This window comes from Stegostoma tigrinum, chromosome 14 (genome assembly GCF_030684315.1).
Source record: "Stegostoma tigrinum isolate sSteTig4 chromosome 14, sSteTig4.hap1, whole genome shotgun sequence".
In the NCBI taxonomy this organism is placed as follows: domain Eukaryota; kingdom Metazoa; phylum Chordata; class Chondrichthyes; order Orectolobiformes; family Stegostomatidae; genus Stegostoma; species Stegostoma tigrinum.
The window spans coordinates 14940788-14963417 of NC_081367.1; positions in this window are offsets into that span (position 1 = coordinate 14940788).

Genomic DNA, 22630 nt, shown 5'->3' on the forward strand with positions numbered 1-22630 from the left:
TATAAATTCTCAAATCTAGTGCTATTTGTTAAATTTTAAAATTCCCTCCCAGCTCATGCTAACCTGGCTCATTATTAAATCAAAGGTGGTAGATCACTTGTTAAAATAACATAGGACTGAAGAAAGAAGACTCACAATGGCTTATTAAAATGAAATATTTAAAACAGTCCTTCCATTATAAACAGAATCTGGCCTGAAGATCTAAATACACAACCTCTCTCTGTTGTTTCTTGAAAATAACAGATTTAAAGCAGCAAATAAATTTTAAAACTAACCAAATACTTCCTGTGTGCTATAGAATCAGCTGCATCTGAATAATGACTTGTGCTCTCGTTGACTTCTCTATCATGTACCTCGATATCACAATATGTATGTCTAACTGCCTGTTATTGGGTTGTGGATGAACCAGAGCTAAATCTCAGAATCTTGCTGTTATTTCACCAATGGAGTTGCCCGATGTTGCATACATTACCTCCTGTAGCCTTGCACCTAACTTGTGTTCCACAGAACTCTGCCCTGGACCTCCTTTGCATTCCACTGCTATCACACCTCTCACGTGGATGCAGAATGTTCAACCATTTGATTCTATTTGAATGACCATGTTCATGCTTTGTGTTGTGTTCTTCCCTCACTGTCTTGCAAAAGCTTATTCATTCTTTTGATCAGCTCTCTTAACTTTACTGCGATTGTTCAGTTTGTTTCCAATTTAAACAATTATGCCTTAGGGCCTTTTATCGTGTTGACAGTGCTACATAAATGCCACTCCTTACTTGATTGACAGAATATTCGCATGGTGGCTAGGGGATTAGGAAATGACCTGATCATCCCTGGTGAAATCCCCTGGTTTGTTGTAGATTTTAGAGGCAAAATCTTATAGGGCATTGTGCAATGTGAGGTGCCATATATATTTGTGGCAGAATCAAATGAAAGCCTGATGGAGCCTATCTCAAACTCAGAAGTGTCTTGCTTGATCTTTAATGCTTTTCACAAGCAGTATGACGAGTTTATCACTAGGCAGCAGTGAGTTGCAAAGTAAGGGGGATTAATACTTGTTAAATACTATGTCAATAATCCGACTTGCCTCAACAGTCTTCAACTTTTTAACCAAAAAGTGCAAAACAAGCCAGGTGTTGAAAAAGTTGACACAGAAGTCAGCATGTAACTGATGAATTCAATTCAACACACCCCTCATCAACAGGCATTCCTTCAGATCTTGTGGTGGGAGAGCATTTTGGTGATAGTGACCATAACTGCCTCACATTCTACATAGCTATGGAGAAGGAGAGGATTAGGCAAAATGGGAGGATATTTAACTGGGGAAGAGGAAACTATGACGCGATTAGATATGAGTTAGGAAGCATGGACTGGGAGCAATTGTTCCATGGTAAGGGAACTATAGACATGTGGAGACTGTTTAAGGAACAGTTGTTGCGAGTGATGAGTAAATATGTCCCTCTGAGACAGGCAAGAAGGGGTAAGATAAAGGAACCTTGGATGACGAGAGCGGTGGAGCTTCTTGTGAAAAGGAAGAAGGTAGCTTACATAAGGTGGAGGAAGCTAGGGTCAAGTTCAGCTAGAGAGGATTACACGCAGGCAAGGGAGGAGCTCAAAAATGGTCTGAGGAGAGCCAGGAGGGGGCACGAGAAAGGCTTGGCAGAAGGAATCAGGGAAAACACAAAGGCATTTTACACTTATGTGAGGAATAAGAGAATGGTCAAAGAAAGAGTAGGGCCGATCAGGGATAGCATAGGGAACTTGTGTGTGGAGTCTGAGGAGGTAGGGGAAGCCCTAAATGAGTTTTTTCCTTCTGTCTTTACGAAAGAAACAAACTTTGTAGTGAATGAAACCTTTGAAGAGCAGGTGTGCATGCTGGAATGGATAGAGATAGAGGAAGCTGATGTGCTGAAAATTTTGTCAAACATTAAGATTGACAAGTCACCAGACCCGGACCAGATTTGTCCTCGGCTGCTTTGGGAAGCGAGAAATGCAATTGCTTCACCACTTGCGAAGATCTTTGCATCCTCGCTCTCCACTGGAGTTGTACCTGAGGACTGGAGAGAGGGAAATGTAATTCCTCTCTTCAAGAAAGGAAATAGGGAAATCCCTGGCAATTACAGACCAGTAAGTCTCACGTCTGTCGTCTGCAAGGTGTTAGAAAGGATTCTGAGGGATAGGATTTATGACCATCTGGAAGAGCATGGCTTGATCAAATACAGTCAACACGGCTTTGTGAGGGGTAGGTCATACCTCATAAACCTTATCGAGTTTTTTGAGGATGTGACTAGAAAAGTTGATGAGGGTCGAGCTGTGGATGTGGTGTATATGGACTTCAGTAAGGCATTTGGTAAGGTTCCCCCTGGTAGGCTCATTCAGAAGGTCAGGAGGAATGGGATACAGGGGAACTTAGCTGCTTGGATACAGAATTGGCTGGCCAACAGAAGACAGCGAGTGATAGTAGAAGGAAAATATTCTGCCTGGAAGTCAGTGGTGAGTGGGGTTCCACAGGGCTCTGTCCTTGGGCCTCTACTGTTTGTAATTTTTATTAATGACTTGGATGAGGGGATTGAAGGATGGGTCAGCAAGTTTGCAGACGACACGAAGGTCGGAGGTGTCGTTGACAGTATAGAGGGCTGTTGTAGGCTGCAGCGGGACATTGACAGGATGCAGAGATGGGCTGAGAGGTGGCAGATGGAGTTCAACCTGGATAAATGTGAGGTGATGCATTTTGGAAGGTCGAATTTGAAAGCTGAGTACAGGATTAAGGATAGGATTCTTGGCAGTGTGGAGGAACAGAGGGATCTTGGTGTGCAGATACATAGATCCCTTAAAATGGCCACCCAAGTGGACAGGGTTGTTAAGAAAGCATATGGTGTTTTGGCTTTCATTAACGGGGGATTGAGTTTAAGAGTCGTGAGATCTTGTTGCAGCTCTATAAAACTTTGGTTAGACCGCACTTGGAATACTGCGTCCAGTTCTGGTCGCCCTATTATAGGAAAGATGTGGATGCTTTGGAGAGGGTTCAGAGGAGGTTTACCAGGATGCTGCCTGGACTGGAGGGCTTATCTTATGAAGAGAGGTTGACTGAGCTCGGACTCTTTTCATTGGAGAAAAGGAGGAGGAGAGGGGACCTCATTGAGATATACAAGATAATGAGAGGCATAGATAGAGTTGATAGCCAGAGACTATTTCCCAGGGCAGAAATGGCTAGTAAGAGGGGTCATAGTTTTAAGCTGGTTGGAGGAAAGTATAGAGGGGATGTCAGAGGCGGGTTCTTTACACAGAGAGTTGTGAGAGCATGGAATGCGTTGCCAGCAGCAGTTGTGGAAGCAAGGTCATTGGGGTCATTTAAGAGACTGCTGGACATGCATATGGTCACAGAAATTTGAGGGTGCATACATGAGGATCAATGGTCAGTACAACATTGTGGGCTGAAGGGCCTGTTCTGTGCTGTACTGTTCTATGTTCTATGTTCTATGTTCTATATGCCAGGAACATTCGAAACTGGCACATTCAATCCACCTACTGGTTGCTTCTGCACTTCATTGCAGTATTACAATGATAGCTGGTGCAGCAGCAAGAACATTATGTGCTAATGGACTGGACTAAGTTGCATCTCCAGGCTCTTCCCTCACTGTCTTAGAGCACACTTGCTCTGACTCATTTGATTGATTCATTGTCACATATACCAAGATACTGTGAAACGTGTTGTTTTGTGTGCAATACAGGAAAATAGTGCCTTACAAAAGTGCATCATTGTAGCAGAACAGAGTCCAGAATACGGTGTTACAGTTGTAGAGAAAGAAAGAGAGATCAACATTAGCATTTGAAATGTCTATTCGAAAGTCTGATAAGGAGAGAGAGGAACTGGTTCTTGAATCTATTCGTATTTGTATTCAATTTTTTATCTTCTGCCTGACTGAAGGAACTATAATTGGGGTGGGAGGGGTCTTTGATTATGTTGGTTGCTTTCCCAAGGCAGTGGGAAGCATTGATGGAGTCAGTGGATGGAAGGCTGATTTGGGTGATGGACTGGACTGGACTGTGTTCACAACTCTGTAGTTTGTGATCTTGTGAAGAACAATTGCCACACCACACTGTGATGCTTTCTATGGTGCCTCTGTAAAGGTTGGTAAAAGCCCTTGTGGGCATGTCAAATTTCCTTATTTTCCGGAGGAAGTGGAGACGTTGTTGTGCTTTCTTGACTGCATGTTGACATGAGTGGACCAGGACAGATTATTGGTGACCATTACTCCCAGGAACCTGACGCTCTCGACCATTTTCACCTCAGCCCCATTGATGCAGACAGGGGCATGCCCTTCACTCTGCTTTCTGAAGTTAATGGCCAGAACCTTCTTTTTATTGACGTTGGTGGACATATCATTGCCTTTGCACAATGCCACTAAGCACTCAGTCTCTTTTGTATATCCTGTCTTGTCATTGTTTGAGATCTGACCTACAACAGTGGTGTCATCAGCAAACTTGTAAATGGAGTTGGAGTGGAATTGGGCCACACAGTTGAGAGTGTGCAGGGAGTATGTTAGGGGACTGAGTATGCATCCACATGGGGCACTGGTGTTGAGGGTTATGGTGGAGGAGGTGCTGTCAGCTTCTCTTACCAACTGCGGTCTGTTGGTCAGCAAGTTGAGGACCTAATTACAGAAAGGGGATCGAAGACCGAGTTCTAAGTTTACAGATAGGTTGGTTTGGAATTATGGTGTTGAAAGCGAAACTGTAGTCAATAATTAGGAGCCAGATGTAGGTGTCCTTGTTATCCAGATGTTCCAGGGATGAATGTAGAGCCAGGCGGATGGCTTCTGCTGTGGACCTGTTGCACCAGTAGGGAATTTCAAAGGATCCAGGCAAGCTGGTAGGCTGGAGTTAGGTGAGCCACAACTAACCCCTTGAAGCACTTCGTAATTATTGAGGTCAGAGCTCCTGGGTGGTAGCCATTAAGGCATCCTGCATCATTTTTCTTTGCCACTGGGATGATGGTAGACTTCTTGAAGCAGGCTTCAGAGTTGAAGATGTCTGTGTATACTCCCTCCAGCTGATCCATGCAGGATCTGAGTGCACAGCTGGACGCTCCATCCAGGCCAATCATTTTCCTTGGTTTCACTCTCACAAAGGCTGATCTAACGTCTGTGGCAGCTGCCATAGGTATACAGGTAGCATCTGAGCTTGCTAAAATAGATCACATCATTTCAATGACCTTCTGTTCAAAGTGAGCATGGAAGGCATTGAGCTTGTTGGGTAGAGATGTATTGTTGCCTGTGATTCTGTTTGACTTCGTTTTTAGCTTGTTATGTTGTGTAAGCCTTGCTACTTACGATGTGTCAATGTGGTTGGTCTGGTTCTCAAGCTTAGTTTGGTATTGCCTCTTGGTGTCTCTGATGGCCTTCTGAAGGTTGTACCTAGACTTCCTGTCAGAGTCACCTGATTTGAACACCTCAGACCTGAACTTGGAAGAGAATGGATCTCCCAGTTAGAACATAGAACATAGAACATAGAACAGTACAGCACAGAACAGGCCCTTCAGCCCACAATGTTGTGCCAACCATTGATCCTCATGTATGCACCCTCAAATTTCTGTGACCATATACATGTCCAGCAGTCTCTTAAATGACCCCAATGACCTTGCTTCCACAACTGCTGCTGGCAACGCATTCCATGCTCTCACAACTCTCTGCGTAAAGAACCTGCCTCTGACATCCCCTCTATACTTTCCACCAACCAGCTTAAAACTATGACCCCTCGTGCTAGCCATTTCTGCCCTGGGAAATAGTCTCTGGCTATCAACTCTATCTATGCCTCTCATTATCTTGTATACCTCAATTAGGTCCCCTCTCCTCCTCCTTTTCTCCAATGAAAAGAGACCGAGCTCAGTCAACCTCTCTTCATAAGATAAGCCCTCCACTCCAGGCAGCATCCTGGTAAACCTCCTCTGAACCCTCTCCAAAGCATCCACATCTTTCCTATAATAGGGCGCCCAGAACTGGACGCAGTATTCCAAGTGCGGTCTAACCAAAGTTTTATAGAGCTGCAACAAGATCTCACGACTCTTAAACTCAATTCCCCTGTTAATGAAAGCCAAAACACCATATGCTTTCTTAACAACCCTGTCCACTTGGGTGGCCATTTTAAGGGATCTATGTATCTGCACACCAAGATCCCTCTGTTCCTCCACACTGCCAAGAATCCTATCCTTAATCCTGTACTCAGCTTTCAAATTCGACCTTCCAAAATGCATCACCTCACATTTATCCAGGTTGAACTCCATCTGCCACCTCTCAGCCCATCTCTGCATCCTGTCAATGTCCCGCTGCAGCCTACAACAGCCCTCTATACTGTCAACGACACCTCCGACCTTCGTGTCGTCTGCAAACTTGCTGACCCATCCTTCAATCCCCTCATCCAAGTCATTAATAAAAATTACAAACAGTAGAGGCCCAAGGACAGAGCCCTGTGGAACCCCACTCACCACTGACTTCCAGGCAGAATATTTTCCTTCTACTACCACTCGCTGTCTTCTGTTGGCCAGCCAATTCTGTATCCAAGCAGCTAAGTTCCCCTGTATCCCATTCCTCCTGACCTTCTGAATGAGCCTACCATGAGGAACCTTATCAAATGCCTTACTGAAGTCCATATACACCACATCCACAGCTCGACCCTCATCAACTTTTCGAGTCACATCCTCAAAAAACTCGATAAGGTTTGTGAGGCATGACCTACCCCTCACAAAGCCGTGTTGACTATATTTGATCAAGCCATGCTCTTCCAGATGGTCATAAATCTTATCCCTCAGAATCCTTTCTAACGCCTTGCAGACGACAGACGTGAGACTTACCGGTCTATAATTGCCGGGGATTTCCCTATTTCCTTTCTTGAAGAGAGGAATTACATTTCCCTCTCTCCAGTCCTCAGGTACAACTCCAGTGGAGAGCGAGGATGCAAAGATCTTCGCAAGTGGTGAAGCAATTGCATTTCTCGCTTCCCAAAGCAGCCGAGGACAAATCTGGTCCGGGCCTGGCGACTTGTCAATCTTAATGTTTGACAAAATTTTCAGCACATCAGCTTCCTCTATCTCTATCCATTCCAGCATGCACACCTGCTCTTCAAAGGTTTCATTCACTACAAAGTTCGTTTCTTTCGTAAAGACGGAAGCAAAAAACTCATTTAGGGCTTCCCCTACCTCCTCAGGCTCCACACACAAGTTCCCTATGCTATCCCTGATCGGCCCTACTCTTTCTTTGACCATTCTCTTATTCCTTATTTTGTTTCTCACTTTTCCAGTTGGGGAAGTTTGGATTAACTTCTTCAGCATGTAGTCATATATACACTTACTAAGAAGTCTGTAATTGTAGTGGCATACTCATTTTAGGGTAGCTACTGAATTCTTGAATATAGACTAGATCACTGACTCTAAACAGTCCCATAGAAGCCCTTCAGTTTCCTCAGGCTAACTCTGTGCTACTTTCTGTACAGGGTCCTCACACTTCAATTTCTGCTTGTAGGCTCAGAGGAGGAGCATGACATTGTGGTCTGATTTTCCAAAATGCGACAGAAAATGGAGTGGTAGGGACTTTTGATGGTTGAATAAGAATGGTCAAGGATGCTTGGACTTGCGTGAGACAGGAAATACGTTGATGGTAGTTTGTTAGCTCGCTCTTGAGGTTGGCTTAGTTGAAATCAACAGCTGTGGCGAATAAAGCCTTGGGGTATTCTGTGTCAAGACTATTTGTAATGTTGTGTACTCTATCAAGTACACTCTTCACTTTACGTCCGCATGGGGTGGGTTTTAGAGTGCTTTCAGGATAGCAGAGGGGAACCAGCGAGGCAGCGCATAGAGACATCACTACTGTAAGCGAGCAGTAACTGGATGCTCACAGCATCCCTGCCTTGTGTTGTCAATTAGCACAACACAAAGCCAGCAAGCATGTCATGGTTGTCATAGGCCTCAGTCAAATGAAGAGGGAGCACCTTTACTCAGGGGACAATGAGTGAAAGGCAGCCACTGCTCCCGCTCCAGAACTTTGGACGCAGTCAGTCAGCCGTTCCACAGGGTCGCAATCAGGCTGCTGTCCACTTAACAGGTGAAAAGTCAAAAGTCAGCAGCACCCCTTCTCTTCACCCTTCCTACCCTGACAGGAACTGTTCTCCTTCTGGATTGAGAGAGAGGCAGCTGTAACTGGAGATTAAAATTATGCTGTTATTATTTGTGCAGATGTGGTGGTGTCTTGAATGAGTGGGCAGTTTTGATGCAGATGAGAATGAGTGAGGCAGATGTTATAGGCAATAATAAGAGTGGGAAACCATGACCCTAGTTGGGAGGTAGGTAAGTAGGAGAGACAGAATCAGCGTGAGCTACTGGAGGGAAATTGGTGGCACTTACCCTAGCAAAGTGGATAACGAAGTAACTCCACAGAGGCAGGTATCCCTTTATTTATGCAGGCCTCGTACTTGATATTGGTCCAGCTTTGAGAGTGAGCAGAACCTCTGACACTCTTGTTTATAGCAGTCAGTCAGGGGTCCCTGATTGGACCAGGGAAACAGCCCCAAACAAGGAAGTTGTATTGTGTAATGTCCACTTGACTATCCTCATTACAACCACTGACCTTTCTCCCACAGTACTGGGCATTTCTCCAGACAACTGAGAATGCATTACCTTCTGCTGGTCCTGTGGAGGAGGAAGTCCAGCCTCTGGTCCACCTATCCATCGGGACCTCTGCGTCCTGACCTGCAGAGAGAGGTAATGACTTTTCCCCTGTGTGCTATGTCCAGGGGAAGTATCAGAAACCGTGCAGCGTAACTCCAGATTGCTGGGGCTTGACCTGCCACATAATGGGCCGTTAAAGGTGGTATGGGTGCAAGGGATACCAGTGAATTCCAGGATATCTGCTGAGTGACGAGTTGTCCTAGGAATTGCGCGTGATAAGATGGAATTGGAATCAGAAGTGACACACACGAGAGGAGTGCGGTAAGTAGTTAATGAGGGAGTTTCTTAAAGTAAAGTGAGAAAATCTGCTTGGCCTTCTGATAGAAATCCCTGCAGAAACATAACCCAGCTCAGGACTAACCAGAAAGTATTGTAAGATTCTGCCCTAATTTTCCTTTATGGATTTCATTTTTTTACCCACCACTTACTTGCTGAAACTGGGTGAAGGCATTATTTTGAACTGATACCCAAATGGTCAAATTTGTCATTGAATAAAAATGGATGTCATCACTCATTATCATTTTCAATGTGTTTGATAGGTCAGTGACAGTCATTGCTTGTGAAATTGGGACGGTCGCCAATATCCAGGTTTTAGATTTATTCAAACCATCTCAGAAAGGAAGTCCAGTTTCAGAAATAGAAGAGCTTGTCGTCACAATATCTCAGCAAGAACAGTTTGCATTTTTAAAGTATTTTCACAGTGTATGTAATTTCCCAAGGCACTTGGGAAATTACATTGACATTGTCAAACAAAACATGATGCTGAGCCAAGTAAAGAGGTATTCAACCAGATGGCCAAAAACTTGATTTTAAGGAATCTTTGAAATGAGAGAGTGGTAGAAAGGTAGAGAGATTTAGGGAGAGAATTCAAGAGCTTAGGGTCTTGACAGCTGCAGGCCTGGCAGACAATGCGAGAGTGATTAAAATCAGGAATGCGCAGTAGCTGCAGAATGTTTCCAGAACTATAAAATTGTTTTGTATTATTTTACTTTAGAATCACATAAACAGTGAATCACTAAAACTGAATGTAAAAATGCAGTGTAATATGCACATCTTTCAAATGTTCCTTTTAGAGATCCTGCTGCAGTTTAAACCTCCAAAGACTGGGATACAGCAGGGATGATGTCACACCAGTGATTGATGTGTACTTTACACACTGACACTCTATTGTGACTCTATATTTATGACATTTCCAAATTGACTGGAGAAAATTGACTGTGTGATTTAATTCAGGATCAGTCACAGTGTACAGTAACTTTACACTGAGGACAATGTACAAAACTGCCACTAGGTGTCACCAATTGTTTGCCCGATGTAGAGAGACTTGCCATATGACTATGCGTTTGCTGCTGCTCAGGCAAGGCAGGGGTACTTTGTGGTCATTTTTCAAATCATATTTTTGAATGGTGCTGAGGATAAGATGTAGTTGCAAACTGTTAATAAACAATCAGTTTCAGGAACGTGTGGAATTAGTTATATACTTGAAAAGAAACAATCAACTTGATAAAGTCTAATTGTAGGTAATGGATCTAACAGAATCCTTCCTTGAATGAGCCAGCACAAATACAAAGGTTGAATGGTCTCACCCTATGATTAACATAACTGTATGATTTCAGGGTTATGATTTGTTGGAAAATTACTCTTCAGTATAGTACAATTGTTTGTAAGAAACCTAGGGAGGAATTTTCACCTCCTTGGCGTGATGATAATAATGGTGGGAAAGGTGAGAATGGAAAAAAAAATTGCCATTGAAGAAAACCTGCACAATTTTCCCCTGAAGCCTTAAGTGGTGATTTCAGATTTCATCCTTAGTGGATAGATCCTGCAAGTCACTCATGCCATCAGACAGTTGGTGCTTTGCCAAGTCGGTTCAAGAGTCAAATGTGCAATTACTTCACCAAGTGGCTGCGATCCCATGTAAAATGGGCAGAAAAAAGTTTCTTTTTATTCTTCAGGGGCAGAGTTAACAAGTTGATTTTAAGGCCCTGCTGAGGGCAACTGCAGTAGCCGTGCCTCCACTGATTTAATAATGCCATCCATCTGGCTTCAATTTGCACATTCTCATCAGGTCATTCATTGTCTAAGAATGCAAATTAAAGAGTTGTGGCCTCAAGCAATCATGAGCATGACATTGTGCAAACCGATTGCCTCCTTGTCATGTGAGCATGGTGAGTATTATGAGAACAAATAACTTCGAAGTGGAATCTAAAATTCCCATTTCACAGCTGCATCCCACCGCATGCACTGGCAGACAGCACATTGCAAATGTCAGATTTTCACCCTGAAATGGAAATATGCAAGGATATGATTTGATTGATGTCTTTGAGAAAATACCTGGAAAAGCCAGGGTAGGTAAAGCTAAACCATTCCCATTAGTTGGAGATTCTAGAACGAGGGGACATAGTCTTAAAAATGAACTATTCAAGAATTCGGTCAGGTTACTACTACACTTAACCACAAGGGACAAGAGATTGAAAGTCTCTATATCTTAAAGAGCTAAACAAGCAAGGAATAAATGCCTACGTTGAAGAAGGTTTCGAAAGAGTGGATACAACGGTGCAGGGTAACAATGGGATAGGAGTCAGTTGAGAAGTCCCACAATTTTTTCATGGTAACAGAATGCTCATAAAAGAGCTACACCCTCCCCACTTCAGGATGCCATATCTACATACTTCCAGGATAGTGGCATGCTCAATGCTAGAGAAGTTCAAGCACAGTTTGAATGTATACCACACAGTTGGGTGAAATCACTGGCTGTGTTTTTGGCCAATGCCACCACTAGGCCGAACACTGTGTCTGCCCAACAAAATTGGAGAGATGTACGATGCGATGCCAGTAAACCAAAAATGTGTTTATTCACATCTGGAAGCTTAAGACTACCCAGCAGATTGCCTGAAAACATTTTCATTGTTTCTAATGCAGTGCCATAGCAAATTCTTAGAGTCAATGGCGTGGAGAAAACCTTAGCTTCACATCAGAGGTGTATTCAAACGGCGATCACTCTGAGTGCCATTACAACGTTTACATTGTATTGCACAGTGAAGACAAAACTGCTTCAGAACAACGTATAATTTATAACATGGTGGTTGCATTCTGTCTTAAGTGTATTTGTTGAAAGTGCTCTTCTTTTCTCTCCCACTAATGGTGTGATGTTATGAGTGTAACTGCATGTGTGCAGATGAATCAGGTGGCCATTTCTAAATAAAAAAACGGGAAGACAATGGCCTACTGGTATTATTGCAGGATTGTTCACCCAGAGACCCGGATAACATTCTGGGGACCTGAGCACCAATCCGGCCATGGCAAACGGTGAAAATTGAATTCACTAAAATATCAGGAACTAAGAATCTAATGATGGCCATGAATCCATTATCAATTGTTGGCAAAACCCATCTGGTTCACCAAAGTCCTCTGGGGAAGGAAACTGCCATCCTTACTTGGTCTGGCCTTCTTGTGACTCCAGGTACACAGCCATGTGGTTGACTCTGATTTGCACTCTGGGAAATTAGGGAAGGGCAATAAATGCTGCCTGGCCAGCGATGCCCTTGTCCCGTGAATGAATAAGGAAAAAAGAAATTCTATTGGCAGCCCTCTTTTCTGTATCAGTTCCATAGGTGGTAATCAAGTTGAGTGGAGAGACCAGGCCTGGGTAGACAGTTTACAATTGAATAAAACAGTCTGGAGAAAAATCCATATCTCTGGCTGGTAAAACTAACTCTTCACTGAGTTAGACCTTAACAGAGAGACTTGGCAAATACACATAAGATGATTATTCAAGTTCGTTGATGACTTTCATCATGCTTTTCAAGTAATATTGCTTTAATCTTTGAAAATACTATCAACCCCAGAAGTATTTCAAAATATGATATCTCAATTCCTAGAGAGGAGAAAAGGAATAATTTATCAGATGAGTGACATAATTCTATCTGTACTACAAAGGAGGAGCATGATCATAGAATTTGTAAATTTCTGAAGAAGTGCAAAATGTAGACTTCACTGTGGGTACAATTACAATGTTTAAAAAGACACTTGGGTAAGTGCATGAATAGGAAAGGTTTGGAGGGATATGGATCAGGAGCAGGCAGCTGGGACTAGTTTATGTTCAGTATGGGTCGAAGGGTCTGTTTCCCTATGACCATGGTTAAGGTGAGATGAATCTATTCCCCTCTTTTCATCCTGCTTGGTTGTTCAGAACAAAGATTTAGAGATCTTTTCAACAGCTACAAAAGACTCCAATAAAAGTTTTGCAAACTGATTCCAGAAATATTAAGAGGCCAATTATGGGGTTTTCTTAAATTAACAAGAAAGTAACTGTATTGCTTACTAGCCTTGAGAAAAGAAATATGCATGCGACTTTAAAAAACACAATAAACGTAAGTACAAAGTTAAAAAGTTCATTACATCAGGGAACATAAAGATTCATGGTTAAATGTTACGTGCACCCTCCAGACGTATTTTTGGCAGAGGATATGTAATAAAGGTCAATTAGCTCGATCACAAACAACCCCATCCCCACACTGTCTCATCTTGAGGGTGCTACCCACAATATGTTTAAAAGAGAAAGTCAGGATCCATGTTACTTAACGGACCCCAGTATTACATTGTCCATGCCACAATATGATTGGCTTGGATGGGCAGGTGGGAGAAACTATTTTGCGCTTTTACTAGTGTTTACAGTATTAGGAATGTTCGGGGATGTTGCTATTTTTGAAGAAATCCATTTGGGGCTCTGCAGAGAAGATGATACCCCTTTCCATCCTGCACATCTGAGCTAAAAAAAAATGCTCACCCCCCACCCACCTCATGCTCCCAAGGTTGTGAAAACCACTGAACTAAAGCTCCCGAACACACCTCACTGTGAAATGTAACAGCTCCACTTCGTGGATTACCTTCAATTCTAGCACTGCCCGCTGCAGATCTGTGGCACTGTGAGACTGCAGGATCTCTGAGCCAATTGGCTGTATAGGGTGGGACCTCCTCGCAGTGAGATGCGAAAGTCCCTCTACCCATCAGTTTATCTTAAATGCAGCACATTGTGGCTATGGGGTTACATCTTTCGGGTCTGTTGGCTTCTAGAGGGCAGAGAAATGTGAGCAGTCCATCCCCATGTAATACTTGACGCAATAATTATGGAAAGTTGTTGGGGCATCCTGGAGGGTAATGTGTTAACTTGAGGCCACTGTTGATGAGCAGTATCCTGAATCAGCCACAACCATGAATATTGCAGATAGCTTTGAGATTGAGGTGCTCTGATATTTCTCAAATTTGTATTGACAGTGATTCCTTTGTCCTTCTTGGATGACAGCAGAGATAGAGAAAGGGCTTCCTTCTGTTCAACTTACAATTTTATCTCCTCTGCTCTGCCAAATTTGTTTTGCAGCTCATTTATGTATTCCCATAGCTGGAGTCATTGTTTCCAAGTTGGATTATTACTGGTGAGTCTTTCAACTTCAATATTTGAAACTAATTACATTGATGTTAGTTAAAACTAGGAAATAGGGCTGTAGTGGTGCAGTTATAGAGTGCCTACCTTTGGACTAGAAAACCAGGGCTCAAGTCCCACCTACTCCCAAAGTACACCATAAAACTCCTGGAAAGATTTTTAAAAATAAATTTAATGTTTAAAAATAGTATGTGGAATCTCGCAGTACAGTGGCAGTATGACTACCATTGAGCCCAGAAGCCCATGTTCAGAATCCCATCTGCTTCAGAGGTGTGTCATAGTACACGTCAATAGGTTGATTTAATATAGGAGATACTGGTTTCTTCATGCCAGATGCATTTTTGTCTCTCATGATGAAACTACTACTTTCCGTTTTGGCGATTTTGTTGATTTCATATTGGCTTCCTTAAGCTTGACTCTACCTGTAGTCAAGTGATCATTGTGGCTATTTTTGTTTTAGTCAACGCCTTTCCAATTTTGGAAAAAAAGATACTAAAATCAAATCATGGAAGTCAAAACTGATGGTCCATTTTTCATCACTATCAAGTCATCATATTTGAATGAAAAGTGTGAAATTGCAAGGACAGAATTATTAAAGTAAAGCATTAAAGTAGCATCATGTTGGATCTTAATAAAATGGAAAGTATTTAGAAAAAGCGAAAGCAAATGAGTGTCGATGATGTCTAGGAATTATCAACCAGCCAGGGCAATTCATTCCAAATTTAGCTACAATCATACAACCTTGAAGAGATGTGTAGAGAGAAGAGAAAAGCTACAGTGGATTTTGCTTCTACTGCAGGCCACAGCATTTCAGGAGATGAAAGAGAAATTACTTTGTTTCAACATAGTAGCTCACAACAATCCCAGATTGTCCCCAGTAATAGTTGTAGATGTACCTTCAACGGGATTGGGTGCGTTATTTAACTAGGTCTGGAAAGATCATGGAAGAAAGTTTTGCATGCAGAGCATCAACTGAATCTGAAGAACACAGAGAAAGATAGCACTGAGAAGGGGATGTGAAGTTACGACATGATATAATTGAATTTTCAGATTGATATAGATGACAAACCATTAGATTCCAATGAGACAGTCAAAACGTCTATATATATCTAAATGTTGATACATTTTATATATGTAACACACTGTTTGTTAGATATCTTGATACACTTTACAAAGCACACAGAGAAGACAGTCTGAGGGAGCAGTCTCAGCAATGTCAGATAGAATCCCAAGTTCCAAACTGCATTTCAGCTTAACCCATGACGACTGATCAATTATGGGTTGTATCAGCAGTGATTGTCAGACCAATTTTCTTGTGTTCTCTTCGATCTGCTCAAAATTGTTTTAACTTTTTTGTACAAGACCCTCATGAGCTATGAATACTAATTAGTCAGTTTTGTGAGGTTTCAGCTTCAATTAGAAATAACATGCAACTCTGGTCAAGGTGAAAGTGCAAACTTATGAGCTGGCTATATGGCAAAGGGACACTAGACTAATGCTGAAATTAAGTATCAAAATCTTCTATCACATATACAGATTTGTTTTTAATGAATCAACATCTCCTGTGATGTTGTTACATTACCTCTCTGGAGGTGGGATTTGAACACTGGTTTCCTGGCTCAGAGGTAGGGATATTATCACAGTACCACAAAGCCCCTTCTGCCACACTGGTAATGGATGTCATGTTCTACACACCAAATTGAACTTTGGAATTGTTTTTCAAACAAGCCATTGTAGCAAGTTTTTAGAAGAATGACTCCTTTAGACTTAAACATGTGAAAACACAGTTTGTAAAGTAGAATCATGACCTCATTAAGAATTTCAAAGCTGAACAACTTGTTTCACAAACACAATAAGAATGCTACCATTTTGACTAGCTTAATTCTATGCAGCTGTATCCATCACAGCCATAGTTTCTACAGGTAGTTTTTCTCTTTTAACTATTTATTGCTTTCATTTCTTAAACGCCACTTGTAATGAATTAGCAGTAATGAATTGCATTCTGTTCACAAACTCAGTAAATTGTTTCTTGCTTGATGACATTGTCCTTTTAACACACAATGGTAAGTTACAAGACATCAGTTAAGAGCTAACAAGTGCTTTCCATGATTAATACAGTCATCACTCTCCTCGGGCTGCTTTCTCACTGCAATAGATGCAGAGCGTAAGGTTCGTTGATATTTTCTTATAAATTTTTGTTTTCAAGTTGCAAGATAGCACCAGGGTAAGCAGAGGTTCACCTGCACATCTGCCAATGTCGTATACTGTATCCATTGTACCTGGTGTGGCTTCCTCTACATTGGGGAAACCAAGTGGAGGCTTGGGGACCGCTTTGCAGAACACCTCCGCTCGGTCCGCAATAAACAACTGCACCTCCCAGTCGCAAACCATTTCCACTCCCCCTCCCATTCTTTAGATGACATGTCCATCATGGGCCTCCTGCAGTGCCACAATGATGCCACCCGAAGGTTGCAGGAACAGCAACTCATATTCCGCTTGGGAACCCTGCAGCCCAATGGTATCAATGTGGACTTCACCAGCTTCAAAATCTCTCCTTCCCCCACCGCATCCCAAAACCAGCCCAGTTCGTCCCCTCCCCCCACTGCACCACACAACCAGCCCAGCTCTTCCCCTCCCCCCACTGCGTCCCAAAACCAGCCCAGCCTGTCTCTGCCTCCCGAGCCTGTTCTTCCTCTCACCCATCCCTTCCTCCCACCCCAAGCCGCACCTCCATTTCCTACCTACAAACCTCATCCCACCTCCTTGACCTGTCCGTCTTCCCTGGACTGACCTATCCCCTCCCCACCTCCCCACTTATACTCTACTCTCCACCTATCTTCTTTTCTCTCCATCTTTGGTCCACCTCCCCCTCTCTCCCTATTTATTCCAGAATCCTCTCCCCATCCCCCTCTCTGATGAAGGGTCTAGGCCCGAAACGTCAGCTTTTGTGCTGTTGAGATGCTGCTTGGCCTGCTGTGTTCATCCAGCTTCACATTTTATTATCTTTTTCTCCCTTACATGGTTTCTGTGTTTGAAAGTTGAAATGTTTTCTGCACTGTTAATCGAAACAAGTTTGTGAAATGAAACTGATAGAGGTTTGAACAGATTTATGTGGGGTTGTTTCAGTGTTATATGTCCTGCATTCTTTGTTCATTAGGATGGTAAAACATATTGGTAATTAATTTGAAATGTTTGTATATTAAATCAAGTAATCAGTAAAATCGCTGAGCATGAATGAGGAGAGAGATGTTTTACTGGGAGGCTGTCAGTTTACTTCAGTGTGGTAGCTTGTGTGGTTTTTCAAGGATGACTGGATGATCTAGTAGTGAGTGAGATCACAAAAATGCTGATTGACAATGGGAAAAGTTGAACTGGGCATTGGGAATAAGAACCTTATTGTAGCTGCAGTTGTTTGGAGACTGTAACTGTGAGGCTGTAGATTTCAGGGTCAAGATGTTTGACGAGATTGAGTCTGTGCAGGATAAGGTTATGGAGTAGAAGATTTCCTGAGGGAATTGGTATTTTGAAGGTTGAAGCATGTTGTGAAGCACTCGTAGACCTCTGAAAGCAGGAACAAACTGAATAGATTGGGTAGCTGTGCTGTTGGAGAATGCAATGAGAGTGAAGGAATGAGAATGTTAGTGGGGCTGTATACAGAGATTCAGTAGCAGTGAATAGGACAAATTTTTAGTTGACCCTCAGGTTAAACCACCACCAACCATTGCTCCCTCTTTAGAGAGTGGGACATGTTATGTTTCAGGACGACTATGGCAACTGGACCTTTTTTACATTTTTATTAATTGGGAACAAATCTACTACGTTCACTGCAATCCTTCATCAGCCCCAATTGCAGGACTATTTTAGGTCACCATTTTCTCACCCAGATTGCTCTCTGGCAGCACCTCCTTCAACCTTTATACCTCTTTCTCCTCCTTTTAGTATTCACTTTTGCGTAAGCCTTCAGAGATCACTACTAAACTTTCTCCTTGGGCTATGTTCTGTTCTTTCTTTTGCTCTGCAAAGAACTGTTGGATTCTGTTTTTGGGTTTGTTCTGTAAAAGTATGATGTTGATATCTTTACTTTTGGTGGGGGGAGGTTAATGAATTTAGATGTGGTGTATAATTTTGATAATTTTGTTTAAGAGGATTATGCATTGATAAATATCACCTATTTCTATCAGATTCATAAATATTACAACATTTATAATTTAGTTCTCTCCACGTGTATATGATGTGGCAGTGAACCTCCTACTTACACTGACTTTTTCTCTATTGGTACTCGTATGCGAGTGGTAGTAGAAGGAAAATATTCTGCCTGGAAGTCAGTGGTGAGTGGAGTTCCACAGGGCTCTGTCCTTGGGCCTCTACTGTTTGTAATTTTTATTAATGACTTGGACGAGGGAATTGAAGGATGGGTCAGCAAGTTTGCAGACGACACAAAGGTCGGAGGTGTCGTTGACAGTGTAGAGGGCTGTTGTAGGCTGCAGCGGGACATTGACAGGATGCAGAGATGGGCTGAGAGGTGGCAGATGGAGTTCAACCTGGATAAATGCGAGGTGATGCATTTTGGAAGGTCGAATTTGAAAGCTGAGTACAGGATTAAGGATAGGATTCTTGGCAGCATGGAGGAACAGAGGGATCTTGGTGTGCAGATACATAGATCCCTTAAAATGGCCACCCAAGTGGACAGGGTTGTTAAGAAAGCATATGGTGTTTTGGCTTTCATTAACAGGGGGATTGAGTTTAAGAGTCGTGAGATCTTGTTGCAGCTCTATAAAACTTTGGTTAGACCACACTTGGAATACTGCGTCCAGTTCTGGGCACCCTATTATAGGAAAGATGTGGATGCTTTGGAGAGGGTTCAGAGGAGGTTTACCAGGATGCTGCCTGGAGTGGAGGGCTTATCTTATGAAGAGAGGTTGACTGAGCTCGGTCTCTTTTCATTGGAGAAAAGGAGGAGGAGAGGGGACCTAATTGAGGTATACAAGATAATGAGAGGCATAGATAGAGTTGATAGCCAGAGACTATTTCCCAGGGCAGAAATGGCTAGCACGAGGGGTCATAGTTTTAAGCTGGTTGGTGGAAAGTATAGAGGGGATGTCAGAGGCAGGTTCTTTACGCAGAGAGTTGTGAGAGCATGGAATGCGTTGCCAGCAGCAGTTGTGGAAGCAAGGTCATTGGGGTCATTTAAGAGACTGCTGGACATGTATATGGTCACAGAAATTTGAGGGTGCATACATGAGGATCAATGGTCGGCACAACATTGTGGGCTGAAGGGCCTGTTCTGTGCTGTACTGTTCTATGTTCTATGTTCTATGTTCTATGTATCATTATACATTTATTTCATCGCAGTCACAAATGAGATGCGGAAGCTCCAGCTAATCTCCAGATAGAGACTTTCCACTTTAGTTGTAGGTGACTTGTGATCCTAGACTACGCAGATGATTGAAGATATGAGATAAGATCAACTAAAGGCAAATTAATTTTCTCAGTGATTACACTGTATTGTAACACAAATTACAATGAGGCTGGGCTTGTTTTTAGAATGGAAGCTTTTGAGAAAATACAGATTGACTATTTTTTAATCTCATTAAAGCACCCTTGAATCATATCAAAATCAGTTATGAGCAGTAAGTTTGCTTCTGTACATCAGTGAACTTTAACAAATATGCAGTTTCAATGCAAAAAAAAGGTTAGAATTTGACGAGTGATTAGAAATGGCCAGGCAAATTTGAATTGACAAAGTGAAGTTGAGTTTTTGAACTTGAATTTGTTCCTGCTGTTCCAGATCACGTCTTGTTTTGCCATTTTCAGTTTTGAAATTCTGATCTACCTTCCTGATGCTTAATCTAGTTTTGTTTCAATTGATGTTTCAATCTCCCCTTATCTTCAATTTAATTGAAGTCCATTTGATAATTTGGATTTAGATTTCCTTTCTGCCTTCAAACCACTCTTCAGCTGTTGGATGAAAGACACAGCCACCTCTCATTGATGGAGTTGATCTTTTTGAATAAATCACCCAGATGTTTCAAACAAAATCCCATTGAAAATATAATGACTATTCTGTAATGGCTATGTTGGTCAATAACTTATTCGAGCCAAATTGATCTGGTCTTGAATTCTATTATTTGGGATTATTCTCTGATCTCCAGAGCATGCTTTGTTGAAGCAAAGACAAGCCTTAAATGAACAAGTTCAATGCTCATTGTCATTAAATTTAAATCCAATTGATTTTTTTTGTCATGGGTTTGGGAGTCAGAAGGAGAATTGTGAAACACAGTTACCTTCTTTAGATTTTCTGCTCAAATATATGTTGGTGATAACTCAAGATTCTTAGATAGCTATTGCATTCATCTTTCTTCTCTGTGGATACGCATCATTGCTCAAGTTCATGCATTATAACTCAGGTGAACTGTTGAGGAGTGATTGTTCTTGACTTCAAAACATAGTTTTACTTATTTATATAAAAATATATTAAAGAATATGGTGATATAGCAGGAAGACAAATCATGACGTTTTGCCACACTTTTTCCTAAATCAGCCATAATTGCCACTCAAATGCTTTAGATTATTATTTGACCAGAAATGCACCCAATTTTCTGCAGAGTTTCTTTAACAGATGCACTTTTATGGCCTTTTGTTTGGTAACTTTGTTAAAGTTTGGGTGAAATGTCCCACCTGACTTGTCTTGTAACATCTTGGCCTTAACCCTTAAACATGGTGAACAATTTGCCTGGATCAATTTTTTTAATTACCCATATAACCTTTACATCTTCAGTTGTCCCTTTTATTGCTTTCCCTTTTTGAAAAAAAACCGGTTCAAACTTTAGCTTTTTACTTGGCCTCCACAACTATTTTCAGCCCACTAATCATTTTCATTATTTTAGCAGACTACAAACATGATCTGATCAATGTTTTGTGCAAAGATATCAGATTTAAACCATGACTGTCTTTTAAACATTACGGAGAGGAGGGAGACTGCTGATCGATGTTTTGGACTGGAGGCCCTGTCCTCAGGAATATTTCAACCTCTCAAATCTGACAGACAACCAAAGGCCAGCAGATCGCCTGTAAGGGCAGCAGAACCAAAAGGCAGTGGCAAATGTCGAAAATGCTGTTGGGGCTGAAGGAGGTAATCTCTAAAGAATAATGTTGTAGAGGGTCTCGGTAGGTGCCAAGCTGTTTGCCTCTGAGGGGGTGGAAGGGCTGGGATCTGAGTGTCGTTAAAGACACTCAGATCCCAGCCCTTCCTTCACCTCAGAGGCAAACAGCTTGGCACCTAGCGAGAGAGTGTCGTTAAAAAAGGAGGGCTTGCTTCTCTGGCGTGGGGATGTTAGAGGTGGCCCTACTATGGTTGATGGACGCTGTTTGAGTAAAGGTAAGTAACCCTGCTCTAGCCTGGTTTTGGAAACTGTTTTGCTGATCGCCTGGTACGAGCTGACTACAGAGATAATGGGAACTGCAGATGCTGGAGAATTCCAGCTGACTACATATTGTGAGAGAATTTCTTCCAATCAGCATTCTCTCTTTGTTATTTGCTTTGGTTTTGATTGTAATATTGTTGTTGAATTTTTTTCCCCTTGTTTGGTTGAAGAGAAAAACTGGCTCTTTCACATGACCAACTATTCTCAATTTGGTGCTGCTTTAGTATGCTGGGAAATTTTTTTCATATTTCCATATTTCTCTGGCAAATCCCTTCAGTAGCTGGGGCTGGTGATGTAACAAATATTTGATGGCAAGAGGAGTTATATTTTGAAATCTAGTTCTGATTCGTAAGTTGCAGTGACTTTTTAAAAAAAAGAGTCAAGTATTAACTTGACTTAAAGATGGCATTCTTGTCTCTGACTCATGTGAGTCAGACTCAGTGGATTAAATACCACTCTGAGATTTGAGTCAGTAATCAAGGTTGACCCTCCAGTTGTATGTTTTGCAATTGTTTCCCCTCTTCCAGTTGCGCTCTTCCATTTGTTCTTAAGGAGGGATGGTTTTCATGTGCCAGATGCTCTTTCACATCTGAGGCTGGACTATTAATCTGGGTGAGGCTGGTGAATTCAAAGGTGAGGTTTGATCCAATAAAAGTGTGGAGTATTACAGAAGAGTCGCAAATGTATTTTTTCCTCATTGATATTTATGATAAATTGCACTTGGATAGTTGTTTTAAAAAGAGCTTTCAAAGATTTTTTTGTTTTTCAGTTCAGAAATTTCAAACCTGTTTTTCTTATTTGAAATTCAATCAGATGAATTGCTGTAGTTGCACAAGGGCAACAATGTTGTCCACATCTTTTATAAATAGAGTACAAACTTCACAGTCTGCAGACATCACCAATTTGAAAAGTGTCTTTACTGTTTTAATATAGATGCAAATAACAGCACAGTTGAGCTCAAGGAGGTCTCTAACAGTGCAAAGTGATCCATTCATCCATTATGGTGGTGGAAGAATATGTTTGTGATTTGTCAACACATAATGACTGGGG